The sequence below is a fragment of the Condylura cristata genome, unplaced genomic scaffold (genome assembly GCF_000260355.1).
Source record: "Condylura cristata isolate star-nosed mole 26May11 unplaced genomic scaffold, ConCri1.0 scaffold00018, whole genome shotgun sequence".
Lineage (NCBI taxonomy): Eukaryota > Metazoa > Chordata > Mammalia > Eulipotyphla > Talpidae > Condylura > Condylura cristata.
Window position 1 is genome coordinate 5,138,673 of NW_004567119.1, and position 21,553 is coordinate 5,160,225.

Below are 21,553 nucleotides of genomic sequence, written 5' to 3' on the forward strand. Positions count from 1 at the left end.
GAAGTCCGGGTCGGGGCGCTCTCGGGCCCGGCGGCGGGGAGCGAGCCCGCGGCCAGGGGAGTGCGCGGCCGGCGTGTCTGCCTGTGTTTGTGTGCGAGGCGTGCGCGCGAGGAGGAGCTTGGGGTGATGTCAAAGCCGCGGCCCGCTCGCCACGCTCCCGTCGCTCCGGGCGGGCCGCAGCGACCTCTGGCGGCCCGAGCGCAGCCGGGCCCGCCTGGGGTCTAGGTGGAGGCGAAGGGGGAAGCACCCCTTGACCTCGCTGTGAGCGCGGGATCGACCTCTGCGCTTCAAACCGAGAGCAGTCCACGGCGCTCTCGCGAAGAGCCTTTGCGTTTGCTGGGGACCTGCTCTGAGCGCCCCCACGGCCCCCGTCCCACAGCCAGGGGCCAGGCGCCACCAGCCCGGGAGTATCTGGGGCAGGGTGGCCGGTTGTGCGCGCGTTGAAGTCTCAGGGGTTTCTAAACTCGGCTGCAGTCCTGATCAGCCCACCTGCGGTCCGGATTCAGCCCACCTGCGGTCCGGATTCAGCCCACCTGCGGTCCGGATTCAGCCCACCTGCGGTGCGGATTCAGCCCACCTGCAGTAGGGCCCGCCATGCGTTTCTTCAGGCTCCCAGGTGCTGCCCATTCAATGGGTGAGGAGCTCTGATTAGGGCGAGGGCTGGGACTCAGTTTGCTTCTGGAATGGGTAACTCTATAGGAAGGATACTGGGCGCGTCATTTCCCTCCTGTTTATTCCGGTTGTCGTGGGTGATGACAGGACCCACTGTGTCACTGGGCGTCTGAGTCTCTGTGTGTCCTCCAGGTGCGCACGGAGAGCCCAGCGCATCAGCACCTGCCTGGCCCTTCTGGAGCAGCGATCTTACCTCTGACACTGCGCAGCTTCTTAGCAATTACAGAGGTGGAGAACTTTTCCCACCCACAGTTTCCTTGGCCAGAATTCCTGGCATAGCAAGTCTCCAAAGCAATTTGTGGGGTGGTTCTCACTCACCCCCCTGGAACTTCTACCTGGCTCTTTCAGAGGCCGCAGGACCCAATGTGGGTTGCTCAGAATGGAAGCCCACCCTTGCCCTCAGGATCTCAGTGTGTTTCCAGCTTCAGGTTAGTGTCTGTGTGTCACCACCACCACACCACGCATCTTCTCTCCTCCCGCAATGCTACAAACAGCCCGGCAGTGAGGGGCAGGCAGAGTGCCCAGCTACCCCCAGTTAGAAGCAGACACAGGAAAGACAGGAGAATTCGTCTCTGGTGTACTGTTTCCTAACATTCATTTCAGAAAACAGGCATCTGTGCCACTGGGACGTGGCTTGTTACAGAGTCGATGCCAGGGGGGCAGGGGCAACTTGGAGGCTCCTGGCTGCCTGTCTCTCAGCCACCAGAGACCCCAGGAGCAGCCCGCTGGCTGAGCCACCAGCTGGGGTCTGCACGGAAACCTTTGGCAAACCAAAGAGGATGCCCCCACCTCTTTAGCTCTTGCGTATTTTTCCAGCTGAAACCCATGGAGAGTCGGCACTAGAGAATGCCTGACAACCTTCGTCTCTCTTTCCCTTGACATTAGACACTGGAGGGACGGCTGGGCCAAGGAGACTTCCTTATAGGGGCTCCAGGCACATTAGTAAACTGTTGATCATAATCAGGGTTTCTGGTGTTGGGGAAGGAGTTTATATACAGGGAGGGCAGGCTATGAAGAACCCCCAGATGTTGCATTTGGTTAAACGAGTATGCCACCACCTTTCAGAAGCTGCGTATTTTGCATAGACATGTGTTTGCAGCAACGAAATGGCAGAGCCGGCTGAGTTCAGAGGCCAGAAGCAGTGGACGCGTCGAGTGGCCAGAAGAACCTGGTTTCTACGCACCCACCCTGTGAAGAGGACAAAGGCTGGTTCCAGGGTTTGCCAGGAAAGCACAAAGCAAGCCTGGAATAGGAAAGTGATCTCGCTGGAGGGACGAAAGGGCCCCAGAGCTGACCAGAGGGCCCTGGCCGGCCGGCCGGCTGGCTCTGAGGCACTGTGAGAACAAAGTAATAACCGTAGCTGCAGCCTGTTAGAGAAAATGGAACCAGGAACCCGTGCTACTATTACTGAATAAATGATGCTAGAATAAATAAATAAAGGGGGAGACGAACAGCTCTCCTGATGGAACAAAGCCAGCTCTCCTGAAGCTGGTGGGGACTGTCCCAACAGCAGGCGGCTCAGCCTGGCCAGAACTGGCCGGCTTCCTGCTCTCGTGTCAGGAGGGAGTCCATCTTCAGACAGGGAAGAGGCTGCCTGATGCAAAGCACAGAGCAGATAGGCGCTGAGTCAGAAACAGGGGTCACAGCAGAGAAAGGCAGTTACCCCATTTCTCGAGTGTCAGCTAACTGGACTTGCCTTACCCAGTGCTGGGCCTGGACTGAACCTTTCCTCTCTGCTGCTGTGCGCTGCGTCGTGAAGGGAAGACTCCGTTGACTGGAAAAAAGAATGAAAATGTTTGAAAATACAGTGCTTCTACATCTGTCTATTGCCATGGCTCAGGAGAAGTTCCACGCAGAGAGGCCTCCTGGTGGCGGAGGGGTTAGTCTCAAGCTATCAGCATGCAGGCTGAAATGGACCTCCAGGGAGTGACCCCCAGGGTCACTCAGCAGACCTCTCCTGCCTCCCAGCTGCTCTCCTCAGCAGTGCGTTTCAGGGGATCCGACGGTTCTGCTCCCTACTCTGTCTCTGGGGAATCCGCTCACCTCCTGTTCCTCTGGCCTGCACCCCAGTTCTTCTATAAATAAATGAGCAAATAAATAACCTTTAATGAAAATAAAAGCATTAAAACTAAGTTTCACGTGGAGAACTTAATGTACAGGAAGACCCGGTGTTCGAGCACATTGCATTATTTTTTAATTTTACACGGATTGATTTGTATGGGTCTGTAAGCAAGAATGCTTGCTCAAGTCCTCAACAAAGGCCCCTCTTCAGAATTAACGCTCAAATAACTATCCCGATGACTGACACTGGGAAACCCTGCACAGCATATTCCATGGACTGGAGGGACCTCGCTCCTCTTACAACAGAGGCATCACGTCACTTCAGGCGTCTGAGACGCCATTTTGATGTCCAAAACCCAGTTCCTATATTCCTATATTCCGCCTTGTGGCCTGTCCTTCTTCCTCCTTCCCAGTCTGTATTTGCTTGGAAATGATGTGCACTGGGAAGAAGCAGCTCAGGCTAGCATCAAGCCAGGGGTGGAATCAGCCCCGCCACGGGGGCATTTAGATTCTGAAGGGGAGCAGAGACCACGTGGGGGGGCCAGGATGAGCCCAAGGTCGGATCAGGTGACGCAGAGGGGCCAGAGTCTAAAACTTCTGATGTCTGAGCCAAGGAGTGTCCCTGTGTACTGTCTAGCCTGGCCCAGCCGCGGCAGGCTTGTTGGGAGCTGACAGGAGTAAATCCACCCTCTTGGGAAGTTTAGATCCCGTTTTAGAGGCAGAGAGCATTGTCTCAGTAGGCAGAGTACAATTGTTTTAATACCCACACAGGAGCTGAGCGGGTATAAAATGATTCTGCATGAAAATGACAGTGACGGGATATTGACCGCTGACCCTGGCTCACACCCGGTCAGTGCGGATGACCTACCCGAGGCTCACACGCGCGTGCTGGGCTGCCAGGCTCCCCCTGCTGCTGCACCCCAGCCTCCGGCCAGTGTCTGCCCGCTTGCGCATCAGCAAATGCGTGGAATAATAAATAGCGAGGAAGAGCTTGATTCTGGAGCACTTCCTCTATGTGCCGACACTCTTCGCTCTAAGCACCTCCACTGGCACCTGATTCCGGGGGCTGTACCAGGTGGGCAGTTTTAGCCCCATTGTGCAGGTGCAAACAGACAGCAGAAGGGAGGGCCTCTGACCACCAGCAAGGCGGAGGGGGGTTGTATCCCCAAGGCTGCCCCAGGCCGTGGCCTTGAGGTCTACACTGTTGTCTGGCACCTCTTGGTCTTAAAACCTCACCATCTTGTTGATGACTTGGTTCTAATTTTTATTTTTTATTTTTATTTTTTAAAGATTTATTTATTTATGCACACAGAACTGGGGTACAGGCCAGAGATGCAGGGACAGTGAGAGGCTTCACCAGAGACAGAGTTGGGAGCAGAAGAGGCTGATCGACGAAGTCCACTGCTGAGGAGAGCAGCGGGCGGGTCAGGAGAGGTCTGTCGCGCCATGTGGTCACCTCCGGGGCAGGCAGGGATCAAACTTATGCCAAAGTGGCTTTAGCTTCTCAGTGCTGTGCTTTAACCCGCTGCACCACCAGGGAGGGCCCGGTTCTAATTTTTAACTTCACGTCTTTTGCTTCCGGCTAACTCCTTCCTTGTTGCAGGTGTCTTGCTATCACTTTCCCTAATTTGCACCTTCCTAGCACTCGGCCTTCTGTGGAGGCTGGGCTGGGTCTTTCTGAGGCCATGCACTAGCCAGACAGCAGCACAGAATTTGCAAGAAAAACAGCCTCTGTAACTCTGGCTGTGAGTTTGCATTTGGGAATGGAAGGTTATGGAAAGGCTTTCTGGAAACTAATGATATTCATTTCTCTGCTCTCTGTTCCCTTCCTAACTTCTCAAATTTCAGAACAATAGGTTACTTTACTAAAAATAACCTTTTCCCTCCTTTTTTTGCTCATTTGAATTACCTAGTGAGTTCTTCTGATTTCAGACTTTGATACAATTTTGACATTTCATTTGACTTCTTTTTTTTGCTGTTCTCATAAACCAGAAACTTTCAAGCAACTTCATATCTCAGAATTTATTGAGAGACTAGATATAGAGAGTTATTTTAGAAAAACTCATTTGGAACATGAGCCAAAATCAGCAGAAAAATCTCTCATTATGACATATCTGGGTTTTATTTTGTTTTTGCTTTTTCTTCTGGATTCGTCACAAGTTTGTTAAGTTGTACCCTAAATTGTTGGTTCTCAGGGTACCTTGTTGAGTTCTGGCTTCACTTCTTTTTTTGTCCTGTTCAGGATCCTCTGGCCCTCTTTCACGGGCATGGGGCGGGGAGTATCTGAGGCCAGGAAGTTGAGAGGCCCCAGGCTGATTGACAGGGCAGCTGCTAGAGGCCAGCCCTCACCCCATCCAGAGGGGACAGGAGCCAGGCCTCCTCTGCCCCCCTCCCTTGCCCCTCAGAGGGTGCAGTTATAAATAGTTGCCCTTCTGCCATGAAGCGGCCTCACAGGGCTGAGAGTCTGAACGCTTGAGACAACCTCAGGACAGAAGGCCAGTGTGAGGATTTAATCCAGCTCCGGTCTAATCTGCTATTGAGGTCAGGGCTGCAGGGTAACGAATCACTCACCCTGGCTCACTCAGCTGCGGAATCCGGTCCCTAAACACCCAGAGCCGGAGTCACATGACCCTTCCAAGACTCAGGGCTCATCTATCTCCCTTGGTGGGTTCTCTCAGCACCCAGGTCTCTGACAGGAAGGAGGCAGGCTTAGAAAACAGCACTTACCCATCCTCCCTGCCCGCGGGCCCTGGGCTTGTTTTCATCTAAGTTATCCAGGGTGAACTGTGGCCACAGTGCTCCGGATAGCTAAGGTGAACCGTCTCTCCCTAGTCTACTTTCTCTTCTGTAAATGGAGGGGCTAGAATTGACGGTGTCACCACATGGCTCCAATGTTAACCTTCTGCAGATTTAAGGCTCTTCATCGGGCCACACAGTGAATGTCTATTTCCTTTTCTCTTATCGCCTCTTTTGGCCTTGAATCTGTTATGGTCTCCAGGTGGGTCTAGAGAACTCGCTCAGGATTTCTAACTGGAGAAAGCAGCCTCTGGGCACCATGAAGGGATAGGCCTCTGCTCTCTGGGAATGTTTTTCTCTTTGGCTGAGCGTGAGAATAACGAGACTCCAAGGTAGGTGACGTCAGCACGGCCCACCTGTTCACCCAGCTCCAGCAGGGAGCGGGGAGAGGACTGAAGGCGCGTTCAGCACACCGCTGCTCTGTCACGCCCACCGTCTCCCTCAGCGTCATCATCAAAGATCTCCCGGCCCAGTTTTGCTTGAAAGGCGTGGCCGGACCTCCCTGTCCGCCAGCCCCTAGAGCCCCTGGAAAGGCTCCCCTTCCGTTCCCAGGGCCTTCTCGCTTCCCTCTTGCCACACCTGTGCACTCCGGCTCTTGAAGCTGGCAATCTCAAATTTGATTAAGCAAAGAATCTTTCAGAATTAAATTCCTCCGCTTCCCACCCATCTGATTGAAAAGCGCTCTGTTTTTACGGCTTTTATTCTCCCTGTTGCTTAAATGAACAAAATACCGCCCTTTGGCCAGCGTCTTGTGCCTTTCCCTTCTCAAGGGTTGGGCTTTTAGATGACTCTTCCCTCCCCCCATCTCCTTTTAACCGGGCTATCCAGTCGGCACACGAACAAGGTCAAGTATCCCCTAAAAAAATGAAAGTTTTGCTCTAGCTCCTCCCTCATTTCCTCTGCTTTGTAGGAAAGCTTTCCAAAAGCACTGGTGATAGTGACTGCCACCCATGGCCCACCCGCACTCACTGGCTCGTGCCCGGTCTCCAGCGCCCTCACCGGCGCAGCCCGATGCCAGGCTTTCTGCCTCGCCTCCCGTGGGCCCTCAGCCGCCCTGGCCACAGTTGCCGCAGACGACTCCTTTGGCTTCTCAGCCCAAAATGTTGGGGGTCCTTAGGGCTTGAACAGCGGCAACTGGGGCCATTTTTGTTCCATGTTGTACTGTATCTTGAGGATCTGTTTCCAGCTTTAGTATCTTACCTTGGCATGGATGATTCCTAAATCGACTTTCTTCTCAGAGCCCCAAATTCAGTCAGTTCTTCCATTTGCTTAGTATAAGTGTCCATATTGATGATTTATGGATATCACAGAATCAAATGTGTCAGATTCTGGGCTCCTGACGCCTCCCAGTCTTATGTTCATCCTCTAGTGGATGGCGCCTCACCCCCTCAGGGGCTCACGCCTGGGTGGGTCTTGATTCTTCCCTTTTACTCACTACTTCCCCTCTCACATTGAGTCCCTCCGCCATCGGCAGGATATGCAACTACCAGAGGGAATATGGGAAAGGGATCCTCGCACACTGTGGACAGGCTTCCCGGCGGGGCTTTCCAGTTCTTTCTAAAATACTAAAAATAAACGGCATGAAGCTGGGCCCCTAACTATATTTCCATGACTTAGAAAAGACGACATATAGTAGATTCTTAATAAATATATATGAGAACTCAGAAAGGAAGGAAAGACAGGCAAGCTAGTTAGTCAAGGCCTGGAGAGAAGATATGTTACTTAACGATTTAAATTTGAAAGTAGAATATTTTTATCTATAGGACAGAATAACATGTCCTCTGTCCTGAACTTTAAGTATGGAAATTTCTCTAAGATCTAGATTGAAATAGAGTCTGGTCAATTACAGTATTTACTTCACCTTGTATTACACCAATTCCAGAAAACAATTTATATATTTACACAACCCCACATGATGAAAAGTAGGGCAATTAAAAATGAAAAGCAAAACTAAATCAATTTAAAGTGGTGGGAATAAAAAATGTGACCAGCGCAAGAATATATGCATTGCTGTCTTAAGTGCTGACCGTAATCACAGTTTCCTATTATGCCATAAAAGGAAAAAATATGGATAAAATAGTGCTTTGTTTGTTGGCTAAAAGAGGTAAGACAGTATTGTCTTTAGAGCTATAGTTTTCCTGGTCACTGATTTGAATATATTCACATTCACCGTGGTTACTGTTCTAGCAAAGTAATCAATGTCTCTACATTTTTGCAAAATCTCAGTCTGTTTCAGCGGGTATTTCTACACTGACCCTTCATAAAATTCAGGGGAAATTATTAAAGCATAACGCAGTCAGGGCATTCGGGGGGACCACATAAAAGGAAGGTAAAAAGAATACACACCAAATAGAAAAGTAAAATTCACATGTACATGTTGAACAGTGATTTCCTAATCAAACACTAAATAAATAATAACTGCCACTGTTAGAACACCCCATTAATTCTGCTGTAATACCTGCCTATCAGGTATTGAATGGCCCCACACATGTGCTGGTCCAGAGTGGGAACTCTTCCTGTACTATTAAAGCAAATAGTTGGCCAGGGCCCCGTCTAGACAATATGCAGAAATCTGCGTGTGTTGGCATAAGCTGGAATAGTTGCTGGAGTCATTTTGCAGAGTCTTAAGACTGTAAGTTCAGATTCTAGAGCAAGGGCAGGGAAACTTGGACTGAATCACTCATTCATTCATTCAATCCCTCCAGTCAGAGAAAAGGGGAAGAGAAATACCACCCCCACGTAGGAAATCCATCTACTTGGCAATATAATCCTGCATCCGGCCTCCACACACAGGGTTGGGGGGCACCTCCTGCCCAGAAGCCTCCTGTGCTATTCTACTCCGTCATGCTGACAGAGGTCTGTCTGGCCCTTCTTGAACCAACTCCCCTCACCCCACTGGCCTCACACATGTGCGCACGCGCCCACACACACACATCTGGACACACATCTGCCTCTGGGCCTGTCACAGATGCCCGCACTTCAAGTCCTCTGCACTGGCTGCTCCTTCTGGAAAGTTGATCTTCAAGGTATTCTTATAGCTAAGCCTCTCTCTCACCTTCTTCAAGCCTTGTTCAAATCCTCGTTTCTTTGGTCACTGTGACGAATGGACACCCCACCTGGTCCTCAATCCCTCTCCTGCTCCTCCCCCTCCATTTGGCATAGTACAGTGTTGGGTGCTGACTTCCATCTGTGTCCTCCCTCTCTCTATCCCGGTCTCTCCCATGAGGATGTGAATTCAAAGAGGGCGGGAATTTTCATCTCCGCCGGTGACTGCTCTGGCCCAGGCCTGGAGCGCTTTCTAGACTGTAGCACGCACACACAACAGGCAATCCAGAGTGAATCAAGGCTCTAGCTCTCTTAAATGCATTTTTTGTATTATTTGATTTGTCAGTAAGTTTTGTTTTTTAACAGTTGTATCAGACTGTATGAATACCCATATCTGATGTTTGAGCTTATTTAACTATTCTTATTATAAAATTAATCTACGTTAACCTCAGGAATTAAATAAATGCTTTTCTTGAGAAGGTGTAATCATTATACCTTACTCTTGAAATATACTTTTTAACTAGGTTAGCAATAATCTGGAAGAAACAGAAAATTATAAGAATATTAGAGTTAAAAGGAAAAATAATCATGTTATCTAATTTAAATGTTTACCTTAAATAGATTAGAATGATACTGATGTTATGGAAAGTTTCTTGTTTGTTTCAATATTGTGATTCGATGTTTGCAAGCATTCTAGATTTTTTTGTGGGCAAGGAAGGAAATGATGTTCCTAATCTTTATAACATTTGTTATTACAGTTTATGTGCAGAATTCTCTGAGGAATGTAATGTGTTCCTAGGCTGAAATAAAATTCTTCACAGAATACCAGCTTCAAACTTCATTCTGAAATGAAAAGCTATTCTGATCATTTAATAAATAGATCTCACTGGGAAATACTTAATTCTTGGAAAGACCTGTGCTGTAAATTTACCATGTGTTCTTTTATAAACTTTTCATTTTTCTCCAAATATGTACTTTAGTAACAGTGATGAAATTGTCATTTATTTAGTTTCAACAATGGCTTTTATTCAATTTAGTCATCCCTCTCAGGCAATTTGGGAAATGCCACTATGAATCATTAGGAATGCATGAAGCTGGAGCTGTGAAGTTTTATTAGGGAGTTATATTATGCCAGAGGGATTCTTCAGTGGGTCCCAGGCGTAGTCCTAGGGAACCAGTTACATTGTTCAGGGCCCTGGAGGGAGGGTTAAACCCTCACTCTGGAATTTCATCCAGTCACATGAAAAGCAAACACAAGAATTCCTTTTCAAAAAGTGAGTGCATATGGAAGGCCACATAACTAAATAATTAGTGCTGGAAGAGTCTGCCCTCTGGGGGAAAGGAAGATGGAATGTCTGGGTATTATTTTGGCCCGTGATCTGAGGGTTACTTTAATGTAACGTGCTGCAGATCACAAAAGTGCTTTCTGTTTATTTAACTGTTTTGTTATTTGTTTGTACGGGGAAGGGGAGCTGCGTCCCCGCTTTGCTCTGCCTCAGCCTTTCACTACAGCTCTGAATGGCGTGTGAATGGCGTGTGAATGGCGGGGTTCCCACCTCTTGCGCCCCACCGCTTCATCCCCCCGCCAGGCCTCCGCCCTTCTGCTGCCCCAGAAGCTGTCTGAGTTGTGTTACCACTGAGAGATAAAACGGGGGAAGCTCCACCTCCTTTTGTTGCCAATATCATCAGGATAAACGACTCCATGGCGAGCAGATTTGTGACATCTTGTGATGAAAACTTTGAATTAGCCTATGGAAACGGTGGCTGTGGCTTTGAATCTCAAAAGCAAGTCCCCACAAATTGTCCACAATCTATTAATTATACGCATTACTTGCAATATAGATAATTCTGTTCTTTTCTCTGCTTCAAGCTGAGAAAGGTTTTAATTCTTTCAAGTGCTGCTGGGGTCAAGCACTTGGTGAAGTTGGCGGGAGGGGGAGAGGGGAAGCTGACAAGGTGAAGTGGGTTGGGTGTGTGGCCCCCGAATCCTACCTGGTCCTGACCTCCAGGACCTAGGGGTGACGCTGTATTTTGAGAATAGGACTTTAAATTTCTTTTTTTTTTAAGATTATTTGTGCATACAGAACTGGGGTACAGGCCAGAGGCTCAGGGGCGGCGAGAGGCTTCACCAGAGACAGAGTGGGGAACAGAACAGGCAGATGGATGAAGTACACTGCTGAGGGGAGCAGCGGGCGGGTCAGGAGAGGTCTGCCGCGCCATGCGGTCACCTCCGGGACAGGCGGGAATCGAACTCATGTGGAAGCGGCTTTAGATTCTCAGTGCTGTGCTTTAACCCGCTGCGCCACCAGGGAGGGCCCTAGGACTTTAAATTTAAATGAGGGATGAGGATGTGTCCTGAGCCAATCTGACTGGTTTCCTTTTCCAAGAGGAGGCAGTCTGCTCACGGAGCTGTAGAGAGAGAAGCCGAGGTAAAGACTTAGGGGGAGATGGTCCTCCCCCAGGGACGCAGAGTGCGAAAAACATCCCGCTGCACCCTGTCGGGGCTTCTGCACCCAACAAGGGCGAGACAATAAGCACCTGCTGCTTAGCACCAGCACACAGTCTGTAGGAATTTGTTACTGCACCGCAGCAAACTAACACACAGTCGGGCCTCCCTGGAGCATGCGTCTCTGATATGGAAAGAATATAATAAGTCGAACTAAGCAAAACAAACCCTGGCGATCTGACTGCAAAACGGAGGCGCCTGGTGGAGGAGGGTCCCGGGAGCACGCTGGGAGCAGCCACCAGTGGACTGCCGTGGAGGACCGTGCTGGGGAGCAGGGGTGTGGGAACCTAGTCCCCTAAGCCATACTCAGGGCTGGAAGCCAGCGTTACCTCAATAAAAATCATTCCTTTTCTTGAAAAGCTCAAAGCAGTTAGGGAGGGGCCGATGACAGACGGGGGAGGAGCAGCCCAGTGGGGCGGGGGGCCTCCCGCCTGGCTCCCACCGCAGCCTGTGGGTCCTCAGAGCCCAGAGCTTTGCCGCAGGTCGCAGCCTGGGCCGCAGGGCACCATCATGCTCGCGCAGGGAACAGGTCGGAGTTAGGGAGCCCTCCGACGTGCGGGGCGCTGGCTCCACAGAGGACCGACGCGAGGTGGGGCCCCACGTCTGCATTTTGGGTGTCTGCTCACGCCTAAGCTCTCATCGCCCTCAGCCTCCAAGTCCTTATGGTACCACAGACACCTCTTTGCACCAACCTCAGTTTGCTGTGACTAGAAAATGAGCTCACCGCCCCTGCCCCCCACACAAGTGCTCTTAGCGTGGTTGGGGGCGACGACATGCACCCCGACAAGTCTCTGCTAGGAAGTCAGTCAGTTCAAGAATGTCGAGTGACAGGGGAGGCCACGCTGTCAGAGCTGACGCAAAGCAGGATTCGGCCCAGCGATAGCGCTAGCGGGTCTTTGGCCAAATTCCAACAACCTCTTTCCCACGAGCGTAGCCAAGTCCCCCCCACTCCCGGGAGAGGAACTGGCCTTCAGAGAGCCAAAGAGGAACTCGGCAGCGGGCACAATAAACACAGAGGCCCTTCTGCCCTTTCCCCGCCGGCCTCGGCCGACGTGTTACCGCTCCAGCCCGCGGCTGTGCCACCCTGCTAGTAACCGTGTTTATACCAGGAGACTCAAGGGGGTGGGGGTAGAGCGCGCTCAGGAGCAAGTGGGCGCGGCGTCCGGCGTCTCTGCCGTGCCTGGCGCCTGGCAGCCCGGTGCGAGCGCGCAGCGCCAGCCGCGGGCCAGCAGCCCGCAAGAGGCCCCAGCGCAGCGGTTGTCCGCGACAGCAGACAGGGACGTGATTTAATTTGTGTGAGAAGGTTCTGATGGGCGAAAGGGTTTAAGTTGGGCGGGTGAAAGCAGCTCTGTTATTGAAGGACATCGGGTTTCCACGCGGCATCTCATTTAAGCCTGACGCTGAAGCAGGGTGTAAGTGCGCCAGACGCCGTGTTGACAGGACCTAGGAACTGCAGGTGTTCACAGGGATAAAGGCGGGGACGTCATTCCGTGACGTCATTGTCCCCTGCAGGAGTTTTATCCTGCGTGTCCTCCTGAGCCTCCTCTTCTGCCCCAAGGCGGCGGTTGCACTAATATGAAAACCACAAGAGTCTGCGGTCCTTATGCACCTCGGGATTCACCACCCACAGGCGGAAACTGTGCTGTCTCGGCCCCGGGAGGTGTGTGGGTGCTGAAGGCGGGCAGACGCGCGCGCTTCTCTGCACAGCACGGGGCCAGCTGTCTACACAGCACTTGTCAGAAGAAACCTGAGAGCACTTAAGCTTGTGGGGACGAGCCCGCTGGTGCATTTTGTGGAAGGGGCCGGGGCGTCACGCATTTCGGTGTCCAGCAGGCAGGGGAGGAACTGGCTTCCCAGACTGTGCGGAATGACTTTGTCCTGCAGCCGGCGAGGGAAGTCAAGGTCAAGGCGTGCCCCCCCCACCCCCCCATGCCAGGTGCCGTCAGCTGCGAGGGCTGAGTGGCTTACACACCACGGGTCCCGGGCGGCTGAGCCCTGGTAACCCCGGGCGTTCGAAACCTTCCAGAACTCTGCAGTAGAGCGAGCTGGGAAGGCAGCGGCCACCCCAGGAGGCCACCTCAGCCAAGCGCCGTCTGGACTCCCCGCCTCGCCCCCCCCCCCCAGGTTGACTGGGCGCTCAGCCACCGCAGGCAGGCGGGAGTCCTCCTGCACCGGGCCTGCGCCGTTGGCGGCTCGCGCCCGTGGAGCCCACGCGTGTCAGCTCTGTGTAGAAAACTCTCGACTAGGACCGCACTGGACAACAACACACGGCCGGCCGTCACCCGTGGGCGCCGCGTGTGGCCAGGTCCGGCCGTCGCCTGTGGGCGCCGCGCGTGGCCAGGTCGAGAGCCGGGCACGCGCTTTCCCTGTTACCCAGAGCACTGCGCCAGCGCGCGCAGGTGGAAATGCTTCCTGTGCGCGATCCAACAGCCTCCAGGTCATCGCCTTTGCTCTGCGGCCCCTGTCGTCTTGCTCCTCCCCTGGTTCTTTCCCGTGACCCTCCTGGTGCCCAGAACAAGGCAGAGAGCGTGCCAGCACAATGTGCCAATGAAACGGACTAAGGCTTGAAATCTGGACGCCTGTACCTACACTGGGTGATTTTTTCCCTCCCTCTGGAGAGGCTGAAAAAATAGAAAGCGCGGTTGCCAGATGATAAAGCCACTGGAGGGCGCTGCTATTTCACAAACGGGGCCGGTGCTCCGTGCGTGGCAGCGGCCTGGTGCAGCTTACATCCGGGCCGCAGGGCGCCTGGCTGTCCTCACATAACATTTCCTGACTTCCCAAGGTTTCAGGAGTTTCAGCTCCGCACTTCCTGCCTCTCGCAGTCAGTGCTAGTTTTGCTGAACTGATACAGCTGGTTTTCCCTGTGAGGTTTCTCCCGTTGAGAATTACCATTTTTTTTATATATAGAATGCAAAGAGGGTGGCATTATTTTATCATGGAAAAAGCTGCCTCAGAGTTGGTTTCCCGTGGATAGTTTCACTTCCTTGGGTGAACTTTGCCAGGTGCTACTCGAATCCTTTCTGTTTGCATCCTTGCAATTTACTCACAGGTTGTGGGGTACCAGTTCAGGCTGCCCCCAAACGAACCGAAGTGCACACTGGTCATTTTAAGTCCGGGAGACAGTCAAGAGAGAAAGACCCCACAAGCCTCCCCTCTCAGAAAATCGGGATTGGGGACTCTGTGCTTCCCCCGAAAATAGGAACTTCCTGTCTGTGGGTGTCCTCCCCACACAGAGATGGGGCATGACGCCCTATGGCCAGAGACCTGGGGGGAGCCTCTGAGAGCCTGTAAACAAGTTGGCCAGGTCCATTCTCATCCAAACTAACTTGGACAAGTTGGAATTTTGGACGGTTCGGAATTTTGTTGTCCTGTCTCTTCTTCACACACATGTTGCTTCTTGGTCTAAAAACTATATGAACTGGCCAATTTAATCATCCCGTGTTTTCTTTTTTTTCACATTTATGACAGTACTTACAGTTCTTGCACCTTTACAAGAACTACCTCGCTTTTCATAGTGAGAATCTGTATCTCATGGGCCTCTGTGCGCATGAAATTAACCGCCATTCTTTCTTGCTAGTCTCGCTTGTCAATTTATTTTGAGACCAGCCAGAGGATCTAGAGGGGAGAAAGCAACCCTCCAAGCTGGCCCCTCACCACCTGGAGGGTTTGACCTTTGGAAAAGCATCTCCCAGTTGATGCTTTTCAGAAAATGGATGGCAAGACCCACTCCCGAAAAGAGACTTCTTCCCTCAAGTCATTTTGGAAAAGGTTTCAGATAATAAGTCCTGACGCTGACAAAGCCAGGTTAGCACGATAAATGGGGAGAAAGCCCACAGCAAGGGGCAGGGCTGTGGTCTAGCAAGCTGTTTCCACACCAGAGTAATTCGCTTAGAAAGGAGAAGTCAGACACTCACATGTTGAGTAGCAGGAAAATGTCCAAGAATCATTAGTGACTAATGTTTCATTTTAAAGGAGAAAGTTTGAACTGAGGCTCATGATAGGTTTGCAGAGAGCACAGAATTCTGAAGTTTACCATTTTTTGGTGCAATATTAGCCATCTTATTTTCCCCCACATTTATAATGACACAGTCTTTGCACCTTTACAAAAACTGGCTAGCTTATTATAGTGACAATCATTTGGCATGATTTTCTAATCGCCCTGACCTCAAAGGCCCTCACCTCCTAAAATTCTGTGACTCTACAATTTCTAATTTGTGAGTCAACTCTGGAAATTCCAAGAAGAAAAATGAAGGAGATGAATGAATTTGTTCAGGAAAGCATTTCAGAACAAGAATCCCAACATTAATATTTATTTTGCACTAAACTAAACATGAAGCTAGACTTAGGGATGGCTCACTGCTCATATAATTAAGCTAATGGTACAGAATCATGAGTTTGCAAATGAAAAGAAATGGAGATACAGGATCAAATTTAGAGTTAATGAGCCTTTTCAGGTTCCATCGTGTTAAACAATATATTCCATTATTATAAATATTTGTAACTGCTCTAAGTCAGGTGATATATAATACATTGATGGATGCACTTGGACCAAGGAGCCTGTAATTTCTCAGTTATTTTGAGGACGTTTATCATATAGATGACATTTACTGCGTGGCTGGGGGGCACGTGTAGGTGATTTTTTATTGTGACATGCATCACCATATAATGCTTGAATGGCTGAAGGTTGCCTCGAGATTATCTAAGCTGTCGAAATCCATTTCTACCCACAGATTGAAAAAATAATAAAAAGTAACGCCCTTAATCACACTTGTTATTTCCATTATTGTGATAGAGCTGCTAGTCTGCTCAGGAAAGAGGAATCTATAAGGATTTCTTTCTTTCTTTTTTTTATTTTTGTCTCTGCAAAGGGAAGTTTATTATCAAAGCAAAATTAAAAAGTGTCTGAGTGCTGGTCTCACTTGGCCAAGTGCCCCGCCCCAGCCCACACTGGATGGTGATGCCACATGGAAGATGAATTTGGGGCCCCAAGTTCCCCTCTACCCACGTCTCCACTCTTGCAACAGCGTCCAGGCAGAGAGGGCGTATTTTTCTGCCCCAACTCAGGGCTTGGCCTGGTACTTTCTTTGGAAAATGAGTAAAAAGATCGGAAAGAGGGTGTGGACCTTCTTTCTATTGACCTTATGATGGGGCATTTGTATGTGATGTGACACACCTGGTTGCCCAGTTTAACCTTCCACCGACTGGTCAGTGCAAACCTTGGGTACCCAGACAGCTGGTGACCCTCCAGGGTTGGCCTGCTTCCCAGGCCCTAAAGGATAACATTCACTTGGGCATTACTCACACTGGAGAAGCTGAGTTTATGAAGACCAGGATCACCACATTATCTTGAACCAAATGTCACCCACAAAAATGGCCTCTGAGAGAAAGTAGCTTCCACTAGCTTGCTGTCCCGAGACAATCCATGACCCATTTCCTTGTAAGGGACCTTGTCTCTGTTGTCTGTACCCGCCCAATTTCCCTAGAAGGCCTTGTCTGATCTTCAGCTACCTTTGTGATTAGCTGTGGCAGGTCACACCCTGAGAGGTGCCTTCTATGGTCCCACAGCATGCACTGACGTATTTTCATCACACACTTGCTGTGCTGTGCTTACCGTCCAAGTCTGAGCATAGACATCAGCCAAGAGTCAAACACTGAGGACTTTCCAAATATCACTCCAAGTAGTTCTCACAACAACCCTGCAAAGTAGGTATCATTTGGCCCACTTGACAGAAAAAGGAACTAGGAACAGTGCCATCAGAGAACCGTCATTAACTGGCACAGCTGGCAATGGCGGGGCCTTCTGACGTCACACTCCGCGCCTGCCCCGCGCTGGGCAGCCCTCTGCCCTTTGACTGTATAGTTCCTCTCCGTACAGCAACATGGTGACTGGATTTTGTGTATTTGGAAAATTAAAATCTTTAGCCAACTCAAATAACAAATGCATTCTCAGCATAAACTTTTAAACGACTTAGAAAGTTTGCGGATAAAAGGAGAACGTTCCCCTTCAAACCCACACGTGTGGTCCCAAGGAACCACGTAGTCCCGTGGCCACTGTCGCAAATGAGGTGTGGCTTTCCCCTTACCCTCTGATGTTATCAGTGCAGTTCGTGTTTTGTGGTGCGTGTCTACAGTTGCGGGTGTGCACTTTTCAGAGGAGAATCACCGTCAGCTAGTCTTCTATGATTTGCATTTATTGCCTGGTGTTCAGTCTTGGAGATCTCTTTGTGACAGAAAGTTAACTGACTCCAGTAGCCATTGTTCAGTAATAAAACTGGGTACAAACTACCCAGAAAAGAATAAAGTAACATTTCCCACCCAACCTGGCAGCTAGGTGTGGCCACCTGGCTAATATGTGGGCAGGGTTCTCCTGGAGGTGTCTGAGGCAGCTCCTAGTTGGCTTCTTTGTAGACAGTTGGCATGTGGCATGGGGCAGGTAGATGGCAAAGAACTGGATCTTATTGGCCCCAAGGCACATGGTCCTTATTTGGCTGAGTGACCTTTATTGTGTCTTGAAAAGCAGACAAACTGACAGAGGTTGTCAGGGTGGGGAGAGAAGAGATTCTGGAAGCTGTTGATCACTTTCTTCTTCTTCTTTTTTTTTTTTTTTAAGATTTATTTATTTATACATACAGAATTGGGATATAGGCCAGAGGCTTTGACAAAGTCCCACTTAAGAGAGAGACCCCTCAGTCAGAGAGATGCAGCTAGCAGAGCTGAAGAGGAAACAGCTCCTCACCTGGACTCTGCAAGCTCGGTTGTCTGAGTGCCTACCTGGCCCCTCAAGGAGGAAAAGACCTGGCCTGTGCCAGGAGCACATGAGCAGTTATCAGTAACCACGTATTGTTTGCAGAGCTCACTGCAGGCCCAAGTCCTTTCAATGTGCTGAGAGTTTTCTCCCTGGCCCTGGAAGCCAGCAGGTACATTAGAAGGCCTCAAGGTGGCCTCAGTAACTAACTGAGAGAAAGGCAGGGACAGGCAGAGGACAAGGCAGGAAAGGAGATAAGACACACACTTTTGGCCAGGAAGTGGGGCGACACTCACCAGCCACCAAACCTGGCAGCTGTTCATCCCCCTATTCAGCACTAATTTACTGCGTTGATTATTTTGCCAGGCAGTTGTTGGACTGGGGTAACATGGTAGACAAAGAACAAATTGATCCTGCTGTCAGTGGAGCTTGAGCTCCAGTGAGAGGAAAGGATAATGATGAGGTAAACAAATACATTCACAAGATAATTTCAGCCCCAGAAAGTGGTAAGAAACTAAGTGGTGGTGACAGGGTGATGACAGGAAGTGGTAGCCATCCTCATACCCTGGGGCAGCCAGGTCCTACCTTCTTCCTAAAATCCTTCTGTGTTTATCACTGCTGGGGGCTAGGAGGCCCTACACAGGTGAACTCAATTCCCTATTGGAATGCAGAGCCAGAGATAAAGTCTTTGCCTGTCACCTCTATGACAGAGAAAAACTAAATTCAAACAAATGAGAAGATGTAGTGCACAAAGGAACAGTAGACTAGTGACCTCTGAATGAGACCAGTCAATGGTGAGATCGCTTGATTTATTTCAACTTGTAAGCAAACTATAATCTAAACACTTAATAAATAAAGCACAAAGCAAGAGAAAGTCTGATTAAAAAAAGAAACTTCCCCACAAGACTTGGGATGGTATTTTTAGTATCTTCGAGCAACCTAATTTCTAAATACTTCTTTGTCTTGCATCTTGATTACAAGCAAAATAGTTCATTCACTGCTTGTATTTTCAACAATTTGTTGAAATGCCACTAGCTCAAGGTATCCTAGTCTTTCAAATATTCTTTATTAAACAGACTTGTGTCTGCTGATTTTAAGTTCAGAATTAATAAAAATGTCAAGATATGAAAAGTTGACTTCTATGTTGCCATCAGCAATGATCTGCAGTAGTGTATGGAGTTAGGGACGTCATGAGAGGAATGGTCTCTGGATCTGTACCCTATGCCAGCCCGTGAAAAGGAGCTGCAGTGTTCACACTGACTTGTTTCTGATCCCTTTGGGGAACCCACTGTGGAGACTGGAAGACGCAGTGCTGACTTCGCTGTTGCGTCCTATCATCTCCTACACCCTGCTCCATGCATGTTTCTCCCCAGGATGGTGGGGCTGGCAACGTGCCAGGCATGGGACTGTAAACTTGAGGTCGCCTCTCCTTCAAGATCCAGTCCTAAATGTGCATTAATATAAGGACATAAAAGAAGGCATGAGGCACGTCATTGTTCAGGAATGGCAGTCTCTCCGAAAAAGCCAACTTTTCTTTCACAGAATTTCTATAATCGGGATGCATGCACTGACATTCTCTTTCCTAGGTGCATTATTTCTCACCCTCAGTTCTTGTTCTGGTCTCTCTGACATTATAGAAGAAAATTAATGGAACAGAATAATGGGAGAGTCCTGGTGCTTCATCATGTGCACTGTGCAGCTCCTCTAATTGACACTTTGTGGAGCTTGGGAGATGCCTGCTGATTAAGTCCTGGAGCAAGGGGCTTATGGCTTGTTTGTTTTTGTTTACTTTCATGTTCTATTTATCATAATCACATGCTGCGATAGTGCTGTATAGAAAATAAATACAATAGCAAAAATGGTAATTAAAGGTTTGGGGGAAAATGACTTTATACTTTTAAAATTAAACTACATTATTTTGTCCAAAGATACCTGTAGAATTGATGGATGGGGTCATTAGGTTAGAGGGAAATAAATAAAAAATATCCAGGTCTTATGGAAAATTCTAGAATATTTGTCAGATCAAATAAATGCCTAGGAAAGATGTACAAGTTCTCTTTGGAGGTGCATGAAGGAGGCGTCTTTATTTCGGAGCTTTCAGGGCTGAACCGTAGGCAGAATATGTCCTCACTGTCTGTTGTTACCTGTGTGTGGGAGAGAGAGACAGAGACAGAGACAGAGAGAGAACACATGTACAACCACGAACATTCTTTTCTCTCCAGCTGAATAGCAGCGTTAGCAGACTGGAGACTTTCTAACTGGAGACCCAAAACTTTATCGAGGTCAAAAATGATAATTTGCTAACTCAGGAATACAAAGTAATCTTTGTGCTTCAGATTCACAGAAGTCAATTTCCTCAAACATCTTCTTTACTTTTCCCCTGAATGACATATGTCAGAAAGAACAAGTGCTAGTAGAATTTTAGGGCAAAGGGTCTATTTCTCAACTTCAGAACGAGGGTCCCCTTGCCACTTGCCTCCTGTCTGTGGGCTCCCTGTGTCTCCAGTCCAGCAGGGCAGGGGGCTTCAGACCGCCGGTTTAGATTCTCCCTCTGCTTCTTATTGTCAAGCCTACAACTTTTCAGGTTCAATTATGCATTTCTGGGGCGCAAGGGTTGCTGCAAGGTGGAGTTTTCCCACCTGAATGGCAGCCCCACCTCCTCCGACTAACACTGGTGAGCCCTCAGGTCCAAGCTCAAGCTTCGTTTAGGCAAAATTCCTGTTTGAGCTTTAACTTAGCTCTAACTCTTTTATTTGTCTGCTTCTCCCTGATACCGCAGTCCTTTCCTTCAGTGGTATGTCTGTGTATAAATGCCAGTCTAGGAGCGGAACGTGCAATTACGCATCCGGGTCTCCTGTCCCCTGCAGGCATCTCTTGCAGGGCTGGGATGCTCTGCCTTCCCAAGCCACAGTTTCCTTTCCAGTTTCCGGGGAGCGTTTTGTGGTCCTCCCTCCATGGCCAAGGGGATTTAATATTTAAAGGAGGTCAATAGAGGCCTGTTTTGTGCAGAAAAGAGCCATTGGATTGGACAATAATCCATATTATTTTAAAGGTTACATTTGTTTTCTCGTCGGTACTCCCTTTTCTCTGGGGTTTTCACTGCTAGGATGGGGCTCAACTGCTTAGCCTGGCTCATGTTTCAGTAAGGGACACTTTTATCCCTCACACCACCTCAGCTCAGTAAGTGGGATTTGGGGAGATTGGCTTCCTTCTTGCTTGTGGGTGGCCACCAGCAGGCAGTCCGTCCCTGTCCCTGTCACCTCTGGATACCTATAGCCCCCAGGCAGATCCTGGCCATGGTTACTCAGCCCCACAGGAAGTGCCACAGGGGATGAGGAGGCAGATGGTTAGCACTAAGGCCCCTGACTCAGGAGTCAGCCCTGAGTGCCAGGGAACCGCCTCAGGGCTGGCTCACCGCAGGCAGGTGGGCTTCTGCCTGGGACCAAGGCACAGTCACATAAAATAAGGCCAAACCCTGGACCTGGCTCTGTGGTCCCCAGGCTGCCCAGCCGGTCTATCTCTTCCTTCTTCCCTTCAAGTGTCTGGAATTATTCAGTCGCCATTAAGAAGGCTTTGGGGCCTCCCTGGTGGCACAAGGGGTTAAAGTGCAGCACTATCAGCAGCCACTGCAAAAAGAGTTCGAGTCCCAGCCAGGGAGTGACCCACAGGGCACAGCAGATCTCTCCTGTCTCGCCCACTGCTCCCCTCAGCAATGCATTTCAGTC